Raw genomic sequence first — 14,271 nt, 5'->3', positions numbered from 1 at the left:
CTGTGAGACATTGTGAGAGTAGTTCAGGCACAGGTAGGTTTGCCCTGAACCTCTTGTGCCTGACTCTCCAGTAGATCTGTCACATTCCTCTTCCACAGTTCCTTGTAGAAACATATCACTTTAAAGAATAGTGTGAACAGAAGTATTGCAGAAGTTAGCACTACCAAGTTTGTATGTAAATGTGTGTGTGTGTGTGAGTGTGTGTGTGTGTGTGTGTGTGTGTGTGTGTGTGTGTGTGTGTGTGTGCATGGCACCTCTTCAATCAGTTTGTGCAGAGTTTTGCAGTATCAAGTGCCTCGGTGAGTAAATTGCCTCGTGCTGCTCAGCCCAACTCAGCGCTGTTAGAAAAGGACAATCAGGAGAATATGAGGTCACCAGCCTCCCAGAAAGTGCACTCCTTAGACATGTGACATTTGGGTAGGGGAGTTTTCTCATAGAACCATAACTCAGCCAAACAACCATGTGATAATCCTGTGTGTGTGTGTTTTGTCCCCGAGTGGATGCACAGCAAGTTGTTTCGTAAGGCATGCTTGTGGATGGGAGGGTGTCTGAATGCATGCCTGGCTGATGATTGGTACAAGTACAGGTATAGGGCGTACTGCGTCCTCTCGCACAGGTAGTGGAGAGACCGTAGCCATCTGTTTCCTGCGCTCCCACGGCAGTGTGTGTGCGTGTGTGCTTTCAGAGGACTCATGCATAAATGGGCACAAGCCCATCTCAACGCAACACACATCTTACCGTTTCTGTTTCTTGTATGTTGTGTGTGTGTTGTGTGGTAGCTGTGGTCTCTCTATTTATGTCAGGCACTACAAATGTGTTTTCTAATGTTTGATATAGAATAAGATGAGAGATTTTTTTTTTTATTGTGACCTGCTATAATAAAACAGCTCTTACAAGAAATGAATAGTTGTGTGACGATCGTTTTTACGTAGTGTTGTAAATGAAGTTCTGAAAGTTTAAGATCTTATTTATTCTTCACTATATTCATTAATGATTTAACACTATGAATGCTTAAAAATAGGACAGCAAGTTCACTGTGAGGTTAACTCTACAGAACAGTCACAGGGAGGGTCACACTAGCTGTGCTGATATCTCACATGACACACACACACACACACTCAGAACTAGGTATTCCTGCAAGCTTGAGAACTAGTTCTCAGGCAGCAAAACTTTGTACAGGAACAAAACTGCCTAACAAATCTGGTGTTCGAATTAAACAAAGGTAGATGACGACAACAACAATAACAACAAACAAGCCCCCCTGTCATCTCCATCCTAGTGCTCAGCAGGGCGGCTGAAGCATGCTGTGGTGTGTTTTCAACACAAGTCACACTTTTCTGCATTCTAATCTCTCTCAGAGCTGTGAGGATTACCACAATGAGAAATGGCTTCCGTGCTGATAGAAACTGTTGGGTCTCAGTGTCCATATGCTCCCACCAGGTAGCCGTATCCGGCGAGAGAAAGCGTGCTGGTATCAGTGCAAGCATTATCGCTGCCCGTCAACCTGTCAGCATGTGATTGGTTGTTTTCTGTCACCTGTCATCCTCCCACCGTGTCTGTGTGCATTGGTTCACCTGTCAGGCAGCTGGAGACTGCTGTCTCACACACACACACACACACACACACACACACACACACCTACCTACCTGTCTCAGCTCTCCCAGGGCACGCCTGAGGACCACCCTGATCGGCTCACACACACACACACACACACACAGACAGACACACGTCACCATGCGGGTGCATATTCTCAGCTTATAAACGCAGCATTGTACATGAATTTGACCTCTCTGATGTGCGAAACATGTTTTTACAGATTTGAGGAGAGCATGTATTTTTTTCTGTGCAGGAAGCATAGTGAAAGAAGCCCTGGAAGCCTTGGTGCTCCAGCTGTGTGCTGGGTGTGCTGGAGTGTGTTCAACAGCAACGTACAGTGGGAGCAGCATCAGCCGGCCATGCTGACGGCGAGGAGCGGAACCAGGTGGCAGCCTTGTGTATGGTCTCAGATACTCCTGACCCCCTGTGACTCACCCAGCAACCGTGTGTGTGCTCACATGTGGGTGTTTGTACCTCCCACTGTTCCGTAGTCCCTTTCAATTAGCTGCTTCAGAGCTTCGTACCACAGCACGCCACTCAGTTAACAGCGTGTACGGTGCTACACACAGATATAACTGTCTATTACAGCACGAGTGGCAGGGAAGCAGACACAATGCTATCAAAACAACAAGCAATATAAAATCGACACTGTGACGCCGGTTACTGAGTTAAAAACCTGAGCAGACTGCCGTAGTGTTGATAGCATGAGGCTGACGGCAATGGGGAAAAAAGCCCATAACAAATAACAATTTGTTGCATGAACACATGCATGAACACTTTTTCTAGTGCTGTGCCCTGGCTCATACTCTATGGTTCTCTGTTCATCACTCTGACAAAATAAAATGTGGAGAGTGTGAAGGCTGACCTGAGCAGTGCCTTTCCACAGCTCAAGGGCATCACCCGCCACCATGCTCTGTTCTGCTGGGGCCGCGCAGGCTAGCAGGGGGCTTGTGTGGCTGCAGGGAGTCCCTAGGGTGGCCCCCAGGGTCTGCCAGTCAAGCAAAACCCCGCTGACAATCACTTCCACCCTCCTAGAGGAGAGGGAAGTGATCTCCATTTCTTCCTACTTTCTTTCATCCCTCTCGCTCTGCGACACGCTCAGCCTTTCAAACGCTCGACTGCCCTTCAGAAGACTGCTAAGGCATGCCAGTCACAGGGCAGAGCAAGAGAGAGAGAGAGAGAGAGAGAGGAGGGTGTTTAGGGAAGATGGACGTTTTTATATGCATTGGGCCCTCGGTGCTCCATATGCCTCTTGCTGTCTGATACGTATTTTTCAGTGGTGGAGTTTGGAGCAGGCCACTAACTCAGGCCAAGGGAACGAGGTGAGCACAATTCTAGTGCATTCATGTGTAGGACCACTAGTTTGATAACTACTTTAAGAAACCGATGGTTAATTAAATATAAAATGTCTAAAACAGTATGTTCCGTATACATATAAACTATGCAGTGGTGGCTCAGTGTTACTCGACTAGTACTCAGCAGGTTGTCAGTTCAAGCCCTACTAGTGGGCCCATGAGCAAGGCCCTTAACCCTCAATTGCTCAAATTGTATTCACTCATAATTGTAAGTTGCTTCAGTTAAAAGTGTCAGCTAAATGATATTATTGACAGGACAATAGAAAACCCCTCTGTAAATATTCTTTATATCACTAATTCTGCAGTGGCAAGCATGTCTTTTCTGTTAACTCAAACTGAAAGGGAAGTTTATAAATGGCTTCGTAAGGTTATAGAGAAGTGCCCAGGCCTCCAGTTCCCCTCTCAAATACACAACACCGAGCTGCCCTCTCTTTGGCTGTCTCCAGTCAAAGAGCATTTCTGCCTCCATCAGAGCTGTAACTGCACAGGCCAGCCATTACACAGCTGCTCCACTGCAGAAGCAATCACAAAGAAGGGTGTGTGTGTGTGTGTGTGTATGTGTGAGAGAGTGTGTGAGAGACACATTTCTAGGCAGTTTGGAAAATAGGCTCAAATGCTAATATTGTATTTCAAGGCTAATGCCTTATTTACTAAGACATTTGCGCATTAACATTTAGTACCACAATTTCATTGGTTTCCAAAATGTGAATGGGTGTTTCCTCTGAGTGCCTTTAGTGCTGCTCCTGTGGACACATGCTGTGCCTATTTACAGGCTCAGTGAAGGAGTAGATGGGGGTGAATTAGGGCGGCAGACTCGAAGCCCAGGCCTGCACCCTGAATGCGGCTGGTGCACCACCACGGCGTGCTCCTCGGTCAGACAGGCCGCACTCCATCCTTGGGTGCGTCTTAATGCTGTCCTTGCCTGCAGTAGCTACTCAAAGCCAGCCAACACTGCAACGCCGCTCACATCACCACACTGGTTTCGGTTCCCCTTGTTATCGAGAGTACGGATATTCCCCGAAACTCAGCTCATCACAACAGTAACAGAAGTTTCCGCTGGGGCTTTTTTTTTAAAACCATCTAGTATAAATACACCATTATTGACCAATGACAGGAGCAGTTACAGAACAGTTGTCATGCAAGCAGTACAGTTCCCACACAAGATATGACAAGTTGGTTCCAGAAGTGTTTGCTTTTATTTATTTAGCACAAAAACATAAATAACACTGTGTTACTCATGGTATACAACCTTCATATAATGGTGTGTTTCTCCTCATTTGTGGTCATTGTTATTAATAATGTAAAAAATCTAAATTGTCCCTGGAATACTATATAAACAATATTATATGCAAATGACGGTATGCTGGGCACTGTACAATAAATACTGTAATGCATATGTGTGGTACATACATCTAGGGAATCTCCCAACATAATGTCAGGGGTTCAACCCCACTGGAGACATCCCAAACATATTTCCTTATCCTTATAAGAGCATCTCAAAGCAAAGACAAGGTTCACATGCTTGCTGGGTCTACTCAAACAATTTTAGGATGCCTTACTTGACATGTCAAGACTATATCCAAATAAAGCATTTCTTAGGGAACAACAATAAAGATTACATTTGGAATCTCGTTGAATGTGTATAAAAACCTACGATAAACCCAATGAAGTTTGTAATAAACATTTGAAGAATTCTACTGTATTAAAATGGGGTTTTCACATTCAAAATTCCCCATAGTTTGTCTTACATGAACGATTTCACTGTAGTGCTCCTCTTGCTGTAATGTCATCATGCTTTGCTCTCTTCTGTCTCACTAACTTGCAGAGTAAACCTGACTCCATCTTTCCAGGTCCCCTACATGATATTCACCAACACCCAGGGCAGCCGTTGCTGTCAGAAAAAAGCACACATCAGTCGAGCACAGCTGCATCGTCAACCTCGCCTTTGACTGGTTTCACCTAGATTACTGCTTCCATCAAGGTTCAGAGATTAGTCATTTATGACAGACTGTTTTGCCTTTGTGGCCTGTTTTGTCGGTGCTCTATCGTTCAACAGAGCTCTGCTGCCCTCTTTTGAGCTCAAGAAAAAGTTTTCTATACAGATAATGAAAAATGGTCAGATTTACTTCAGATTAAATTAAACCAAAAATCTAGGTTTTTTTGGAATAAGTTGTTGTTTGGCAAACAAATATAAATGAAACAAAATGCTATGCAACAAATTGTTGTCTGCACCTTGATCAATCCACTTGTTTTTTGTTTTATATATATATATATATATATATATATATATATATATATATATATATATATATATATATATATATATATATATATATATATATAATATTATGTTCTGTTCTTATGTACTACCCACACACATAAATGGACATAATTAGTAAGCACTTTGCAAAGAATGTGCTATAAATAGTTTCTCAAATACAGCCTTCATTAGACAGTCTGCCCCCTAGTGGATAATGAGGGAGCAGCTGGAGTAAAGACGTCACTGAGTAAAAGTGGACCGAGATAATTGCAGTGGGAGAGGGTGGGAACTAGAAAATAGCCAGACATGCATCCTGACTGTCACAGACAGGGGAGAGGAAGCCAATAGGCAGCAGAGCAAAGATCACACAATAAGCCAGTGTAGACAGGGCAAGTGAGCCCAGTACAATCGCATGTCGTTCAAAGGTCAAAGGTTGTTTGACTGTCGGTGTGTCTATGTATGGGGCCACTGTGTCCAAGTATGGGTTCTATGCATAGACGTAGTTTGCGGAGTGGGGAGGATGTCCCCCCAACAATTCCTGCTCACAGTACTCATATCATGTGTTAGGTTGGGGGTTATGAGCAGTGTCCCGTCACCCACCACAAAGTTGAAATGAAACCTATGCCACTGGGTCTGTGTATGCTTCAGAAACTAGTGCCTGGTATCCCAAAACCATACCAAAAATACCATTGTAAGATGGGAGCTGAAGTATCTCTGTGTAAAAGAATGTGAACAGTGGAATACGTTTGGAAGGCCTAATCCCAGTGAAGGAAAATCTCACTGAAGGAAAAGATCGGCAGGCTGCCCATCGGAAGGGTGCCTCTCTCTGTGCTCTGGAGAGTATAAATAGCCATTTCCTCTTGGGCCACTCAATCACCGTGACAACGGCTTAGTCTGGGCGGGAGTGCTTGGAGGCATTTGGAGCTATCCCGCCCTGCAGGGTCAGAGACCTTCAAAGAGGCCCTGTAGTCCTGCTTGAGACCTCCAGACCCCCGTGCTGCTCCTCACAATGGAGCTCCACTTCCTCTGGCCTACAAACCAACCATACTCAGACCCACGCCCTCCCCGAACCACAGGTCTGCACACTCTAGGAACAGATGCCTCCTTCTGCATCATGCGGAGGGCTACTAGTAGTAGCCACTTTGCTGCATGCTTCGCTAAAGCCTCCACGGTGAGGCCGCGGCGTCTGGGAGGCAGAGAGCGCAAACAACCCACTCCCAGCGTCTGACTTGGCTCCAGCTGAGAGTGTAGGATGTTTACACTCCCTAAGGCTCCGCCTTCTTCACGAGGGAGACTCACAGTCTCCACAACAGTCCCTTAAAAAGAAGCAGAAATTGTTTATTCAGAGTACATGAGGTGTAGGTTGGGGAAGTGTGGTCCCTGACATCACTAGCATCAACAAATACTGAGCTCTAAAATCAGTGCCAAACCTTATCTTTCTCCTTAAAACATCTCAATGGGGCATTAAGGCAGCTCAGAAACTTGGATTATGTCTTTTGAAACTCAAAAGTAAATGAAGCAGGAAGTGGAAGTGGAAGTGGATGAAAGTGCGTCACTTCCGCGCCCTTCAGGAATCTGCTCACACTGGACATTAGTCCTTCAGCTAATCGGCATCCTTCTATTAATAGTGGCACATTCCTGAGCTTGCTGCCCACTGCTGAGGTCTGCTCCTGGGGCGCTGAGAGAGGCCTGTGCTGTGCAGGCTTGTTTGTTGAGGTAAGCAAAGGGGAGAAAGGTGCTGGAGCTGCTCAGAGACCTAAAGGGGATGGGCGAGGGAAGAAGCTTTGGGTGCTCACACAGATCTGTGTCATCTGACTGGCCTGCATGGCTCTCTACCCCGGATCCTCCCCCCCCAACCTCCCTGGAGGATGTAGCCACTCCCAGACCCTGTGAACCGAACTGAATGGGAACTTTTCACATTCTTTAGGTCTGTTTCCTCTCATTGGACAAGAGCAGTCTCTCCCTCTCTCCGTCTCTGTCTGCAGTGACTGTTATGGGGGAAAGTAATGAGACATGGAGTTAGCCTGTGGGCAGTGAGAGGGGACCGAGATCATAAAGAGAGAGGCACTGTAGTGGTTAAAGGTAAATGAAGCGGATCAAATTTGTCCTGAAGCTGAAAAAATACAGTCTAGTCCAATTTATTAGAGTTAAGAAAGAAGCACTGACTGAGGCAAAGGGCTGAAGAGGGAGGACTAAGGTACAGCTATGGCAAGTGTGCCAATAGTACATTACTGTGCATTACAACAGTGCATTAATCAAACAAGCAACTTCATCATGTTCAACCTGAAAATTCACTTCACATGTCCAGGATTTGCTAATGACAAGTTACCTTAAAATGTGCCCCTCAGCTTCTTGCCCTTAGGCCAGAATTTCCATAGTAAACATGCACCACATTACATTCAATTATGGCATTTAAGAATGCAGATATGCTTATCATTAGTCTGCTTTTACTGTGTTTGTTTTACTGTACAAATATTCCAACAGTTCTCCTGCTGATACCTTTCCTCCTTATCGCAGTTTCCTTTTTCCTGCCAGTTAAGACTTTGTAGCTGAAGTGCATGAACACATGAAAAGAAACTAGGAAAGCAGTAAAAGGATCCTGTCCCCAGAAAGAGAGAGAGAGAGAGAGAGAGAGTGAGTGAGTAAAGAAGTGATAACTATTAGCTAACATCCCTGAGGACTCGTTTTCACCCTTGAGACTGGGCATCTAGTGTCATACCCTGAGAGAGCTGTCCAGAGTGCTGAAACTAGGTGCTCCTCAATGAAATATTAATCACATAGATGAAACTTTTACCAATATTCTAAAAGGGGCTAATTTACCTATAACGAATAAATCCAAAATCATTGAATTGGAAATGTAAAGAATGAGTATGGAGAATGTAATATGTAGACATGCTAGGTGTGAATCACTAAATGAATTATACTATTAAGAAAAAGAGGAACTTGAATGGTTCATATACCCTACAACCAATAAACATCCATATGTCAGTATGTATCTTTCAAAAATTAATTGATCAAGTAAAATACTTAACATGCATAAAATGCAAAAAATATATTTATCTTGTTTATCTGCCTGTTTTCCATGTTTATCTGTAACTAATTTTCAAGTTTAATTTATTTTTACAAAATGTATTTATTACATGTAAAACTAAACAGTGAAACTAGCTGCATTAAAATCACAAAAGAGTGTGAACTGGAGTTTAAATATTATTCTTTGTAACCATGTTTTCTGTGAACAAGGTTGGCAGTTTTCGCACTGCGTAGTGGTGGGTCATGTTTCTGTGAGTTTCAGCCTCCCCTGTGGGAGGCCACATCCTGGAGGCGGGACGGTGGGGAGGCCGTGGTACTGGCCTCTGGTTTACTGGCTTTTGAAAGGGTGCGAAGGGAGAGGCGGCACAGAGGCAGCAGCAGTAATCTGGCCCTTGGCTCTCCACAGGAGCCAGGCTGGAATGTGTTGTACATGATTGGAGGTGTTAATTTGGCACAAATGGCCAAGCCCCCAGTCCCTCCCCCGAGGTGGAATTTCAGGCTCCTGAGTCAGCACTCAGGACTTGCCCAGGGCCCTCTGCAGTGTGCCGTTCTCTCGGTCTCTCTACACTCTGTGTTTTACAGAGGCCCCAAAGAAATACCTGCCTGTTATCAAGTAGCTACCAGCTTACCCACACTGCTCCTGGGCTCTGCACCAGCAGTCTGCTGGGAGAGGAGATCACGGCTTCGCATTATTTATACTGCAAACACAGAGTAGATGTAATACTTTTATTACACCTCCAAGTCAAGAAAGCTGCTGATCTATCCTTACATAAGATGGACCAGAGGACTGTTTTGTGTCCTGCGTGACATTCTCCTTCGCTCTTCATTGCGGTTTCTGAGCAGGGGTAATGGCAGTTGGCTGCTGCAAACATCCGACTGAAAGCTCCATCTTAGGAACCAGCTTCCAGTCAAGGATGTTTACAGTAGCCCGTACTGCCAGCAGCTCCTGGCATCTCCTGCCATCATCTCCACCCGGCCCCGGCACATGGCTCCCCGCGCTCCTTAGGGCCAGCCGGATATGTACCGCAACTCTAAACACAGGGGAAGGTGTGTGCTTACCTGACAGCCCAACGACGTTTATTACAAGTGTAAGCAAGTGCGAAGCAGCAAGGGCAGCTGGTGTGTGTAGCTTGTGAGCGAGTTAGGTGGTGTCAGAAAGTCGAGTTTCTCGCTGAGTTTACCGCACCGGCATACGTGATGCTGTTTTTCCGTCTGATGCCATGAGGGCTGGTTGCCATGGGACGCAGAAATGCCATATTTACATTAAAAACACAAGAGGAGAGTCAGTGGAAGCCGTTTGTTTTGCCATGACACTCCCACAGAGGGTAACTGATGAAGCATCACACGCACTGTGTCTCTGCAGACCAGAGGCCTTTCCTTCGCACGCACGCACGCACGCACGCACGCACAGAACCTGTTTTGTGCCCACTCCCATTCTGCATCACAATTACAAAGTGGCTATCTCCTTGTTTACCCTCTAAACGGGCCTGTTATAGCCCTTGTGCTCTTGAGAGCTGAGCTTGTGTTTTTTTTACGTCCTCCCTACACCAAGCACACTGGACTCAGTCCGCCGATGCTAATGAGACTCCCATAAGGTCAAGAGGGAGGACAGCTCAGCCCCATACTCATGCCATCTCCTGCCTTCATTTTGTCTTCTCTCTCTCTCTCTCTCTCTCTCTCTCTCTCTCTCTCTCTCTCTCTCTCTCTCTCTCTCTCTCTCTCTCTCTCTCTCTCTTTCCCTGCAGTGGAGCTTTATGTGTGTTTTAGCACGGTAATGTGAGATATGTGGCCAGTGTGTGCTTGTGGCTCATGTTCTCCTAGTGTATTCTTTGCCAGAGATCCATCATTATGGAATACTCTCAAAGTCCTGTAGAGGAGGGAACAGTCAGATATAAGCTGGTCACACTGTGGCTCTCTCAACAGGCTGAAGCCTCCACCGCTACCTACAAATTCTGGTCATTGATAATTGGGAGACTGAAACAAAAATGTTAGGCCGTGGAAAAATATAGGCATAATCCAGCAATCTTTGGCAATGCAGTGTGCCAACAAACAAGTTCGTTTCAAGTCTATATGACTGCAGTGAAGGACAGCATGTTTCTACACTTCCATTTCATTTCTTTTTTCTAGTGTATTATATACAGTAGAGTTGCTGTGTGGAGTTCAGTAAACAATCTCCTGTGTATGGAGTCAAATCAATGGGACACACATTAATTGTGGCTTGCTAGTTGTGGTGTGTGGCAGGGACGATGTGTGTGTGTTACAGTGCATGCACACATACACATTTGGGTGCTGTGCTTCAGTGGAACTCCCAGGGTCCTAGATCTCCCCCAGTGTTCAGGTCATGGCGGAAACAAAGCAAACTTTATCAGGACACTGCAATCCCACATTCCATGGATTCTTAGCACTTGGCAACCATATAGCACACAGTAAGGCAGAGGGGGAGGGGTAAAAGGAGAGAGAGAGAGAGAGAGAGAGAGAGAGAGAGAGAGAGAGAGAGAGAGAGAGAGAGAGAGAGAGAGAGGATCTGAGTTTAGACACCCACTGCTCCCTCCAGTGCCCTCTTTCTCTGTTGGGCCCCATTCAAGTCTCATAGTTAACTGACACTAATGTAAGTGGCGTCAGCTGTTAGATCCCATATTAATAAGTGCAACCAAAGAGGAATCTAGCAGGGATCTCACTAAAGGCGTTTGCCTCTCTTTCCACCCGCTACTCTTCCGGTGCCATCTCACCATACTCTTCTTCTGCCCTTCTTTTTGCTGGCCCTGTGTCCAGCAATGATTGACCTGATCAGTACTCTTGACCTTTAGACAGGGTCATCACTTTACCATCGTACAGTGGCCTTCACACCACAATGTGCTTGGGAAAGCAGGCAGCGGGAAGTGTGACGCAGTGGGTGAATACTGAGAGCCATCTACACATCGTATGCCTCGAGGGCAGCAAAGTCACAACAAGGTTACAGAGAACTAGCTCTTGCTGCGGAGTAGTTCGACACCCTCTGGCCTGGAGCTCGAGTTCAGGCTCCGTTTGTGCATTTTCCATTTCTGTTCTTCTGATCTTACCAATGTGAAACAGATGGACATATCAAAAGGACCATGATGTGAAAGCGAAGGGTCATAAATACTTCCGAGTTTGCCAGCCCTGATGGATGGGCACCTATGGTCTCCCAGTGCTTCCTCCCAGTACCATTACAGTTAGTGTGCCACTCTGTGTCTCACCCAGATCAAGGGCCCACTCATCAAAGCATTCTTCCTTAAATTGCACTTTTGGGCTGAAGCCACATTTATTATGACAACAGATGTCCAGTGGGTCCAAATGTTTGCAGGCACAAAAGGTATTAAGAAAAGGTCCATATTATTAGCATCTGTAATGTATTGACATCTATGCTCATTCTAGTTTTACTTATTATGGGATAGCTGTTTTGTGACAGCGAACAAAGTTTAATCTCTAGCTTTGGCGAAGTGCTAACTAACCACTAGGTAAGTGAATGTATAACAGCACTAATGGCAACGCTCACACACATACACACACACACACACACACACACACACACACACACACACACACACTCACACACTCACACACTCACACACTCACACACTTTGTTGTCTCCTCCTCGGTCTTTTTTTTCCAAGAATCTACAGGCGACAGATGAGAAGAAAAGATCAGATGAGGTAGGGCATTATGACTTTGTGAGAGGTCACACTCTTGTGGTCTTGGTCTCTGCTTAAACACAGAGGCCAGATTCCAAGCACGAAATGCACAGTAATGTAACAAGTCATCTGTATCACTAGTACACTTATTAACAGAAATAGCTAACGCTTAGAGGTCAGAGACACTGTTGCATGTTTGTCCTTCTCATTATAGCATTTGAGGACAAAGATAACTGGTAATTAAGCCAAAATGTTTCATTTTGGAGTCCAATGTCCCTGTTAAAATTGCTGAAAGTAACGGGCTATTTTCTACTTTTGCCTCAGTAGAAAGTTTCTTCAGGTACCCCAGCAAAATACCCCAAATTTATGCATTCACTCCTGATTAGGGTGTTAATGGAGCTCTATCCCACTAGGACTGACTAAAATAATTAAACAGAAAATAGAGTAAGCACTTCTGAATAGTTAGACTCCACTTAATTCCTGACCCGAGACAGGAAGTGTGCCTATTTCCATGGGAACACTCCCATGAAGCCAGCCTTCCATACACAAGAGGGTGTTCGCTACTTGACTTAGTTACAATAACAAATTATATGCAGTCAGCTTCTTTTTTTTTCAACATTGCATAGACAAAAAGCAGCCTAGGCTTCAGAATCAAATTTATTATTATTATTATTATTATTATTATTATTATTATTATTATTATTATTGCCATCGTATAGACTGCCCAAGATCAGCAAAATTAACTGTACTGGGAATGTGTTGCTTTATTCGTTCATTAGACTAAGGCAAGGCTGAAAGAGAAAAGGTCGCTGAGAAGAAAATCGCACATACAGGGAAAGACAACGATGCTTGTCTTGCAACTGTAGAACATCTGTAGGCCTACACATTGACTTCCGTTTACGTTCAAATGCGCAGTAATAGCACAACCCACAAAAAAAAAAAAGAATTCTTAACCCTTAGGAAATTTGGAAATATAGCGAAGTTTCTGGTTCTACATTTCCTAAAGAGCATATCAGTATAATGCACCCGTGGGTCCTCGTATATACATATTTGCCTTTCAGTAAACAAATAACCCCAACTCCTCATCAAGTAAGCAAGTAGATGTAGCCTAATTTGTAGGCTAAATGAAACGAAAACGCAAAGCAGTTCCATACAACGGTGTCATTTCCTGGACACCACTGCGCAGACTTGAAAACTTTATCGAAGGCACTTTTCCCGCAAATATAGACAAGGGATAAAATAGCGAAGTACACCCAGCAACATTTCATTTTCAAACTCACCAAAAGTTAATAGCGTTGGGCAGCGTTCATCGGCACACCGCTGTCGGGTTAACTTTGCAAAGTCTCTTGAACGCAGCAGTGACTTCTTTGATGTTGACACTACAACATTACCAGGTCGGCACTGCGGCTTGTGTGGTCGCTTTGAATGTCAAGAAATTATGCCATTCTCTATCCAACCGACCCTCCTACACTTCTTTGTCTCCAACTTTTAATGGCCATACTAAAACACTTCAACTTACGTTATTCTTGCTTTTTGACCGTAAGTTCGGGGTAGTCGAACTCAAGGCAAGCGCTACCCTAAATCTAGCTAGGACGAACCCGTCAGCTATTGCAAGTGCGTAATTACGCCACGCTAAGAATTTCCAGAGCTTTGTAAAACTGCAGCTCAAAGGGTGGGGGCTTCTTGACTCCTTCCTCGTCCGACTGCACAGAAGCTGTCATCCGCTCTGGGCAATCTGTCAGTCTCGACTTTTTCTATGCAGACTTCAGGGTTGTGGCCGGCCCCTTTTCTGTCATCGCTGCTGAGCGCTGACCAATGGCTTTGCATGCCGCTCTCATCGCGTTATGGGCTTGACTCAGCGGCCCTCCCCGGCCCGCTGACCTACCTGTTTCCCGGTCAAATGCTTTTCCAATTAAATTGTTGATTTATGTAAAAAACAAACAAACAAACAAAAAAACAAAAAACAAATAGTGTATTCACGTAGAAGAATGTATAAATCTATGTTACTCTGGCTTCGTAGAGAGAAGACAAGCCAATTTTGAGAAGTGTATTTTTAAGTTATTTTAAAAACAGACTATTTTAACTTTCTTTTTGTAAACACAAAATTGCCCTTGAGCATGGTGCCAGAGCTACATTTTAAAGGGCACGCCAAGGAAAACATGTCATGACTTTAGAAATGAGTCCTGTGCTTTTATGAAGAACAAGTCTGCCCTCATAACTACTGTTATATTTTGAACACAAACTGAAAGAGAGGGTAGGGGGTAGAGATACTGGTTTGGGGATCTTAGGTGTTTCACCTATCAGTTAAAACTACCAAGCAAGCTTGATGTACTGTTGACACAACAAGCACAGACCTGTATTTCTACACTGCCATGGAGGT

The 14,271-nt window shown here is 44.7% G+C and overlaps 1 protein-coding gene and 1 long non-coding RNA gene across 4 annotated transcripts in view; one reads left to right on the top strand and one right to left on the bottom strand.

The window, feature by feature from the left end:
• ogfrl1 (opioid growth factor receptor-like 1) overlaps positions 1 to 4,843 on the top strand; it is a 12,748-nt gene extending 7,905 nt beyond the window's left edge. The window contains exons 7-9 of one of the 3 annotated variants that reach the window (XR_014126551.1): positions 1,850 to 2,918; positions 3,724 to 3,850; positions 4,802 to 4,843. The gene's annotated coding sequence lies outside the window, so the exon portion shown is untranslated. Of the gene's footprint in view, positions 917 to 1,849; positions 2,919 to 3,723; positions 3,851 to 4,801 lie in introns of those variants that run through there. The other 2 variants (XR_014126549.1, XM_035531876.2) reach the window with 2 other exon arrangements.
• LOC113585455 (uncharacterized) lies at positions 4,129 to 13,658 on the bottom strand. Its single transcript, XR_003411511.3, has 2 exons — positions 13,172 to 13,658; positions 4,129 to 4,842 (listed from the first exon to the last, which is right to left on the bottom strand). It is a non-coding gene; the product is annotated as an uncharacterized LOC113585455 (long non-coding RNA).
• Between the last annotated feature and the right edge of the window lie 613 nt (positions 13,659 to 14,271).

This window comes from Electrophorus electricus, chromosome 12 (assembly GCF_041902795.1).
Source record: "Electrophorus electricus isolate QZ-2024a chromosome 12, ASM4190279v1, whole genome shotgun sequence".
NCBI classification, from domain to species: Eukaryota; Metazoa; Chordata; class Actinopteri; order Gymnotiformes; family Gymnotidae; genus Electrophorus; species Electrophorus electricus.
Note: the sequence above shows the minus strand (reverse complement) of the source record. Positions and strands in the feature narration are given on the sequence as shown.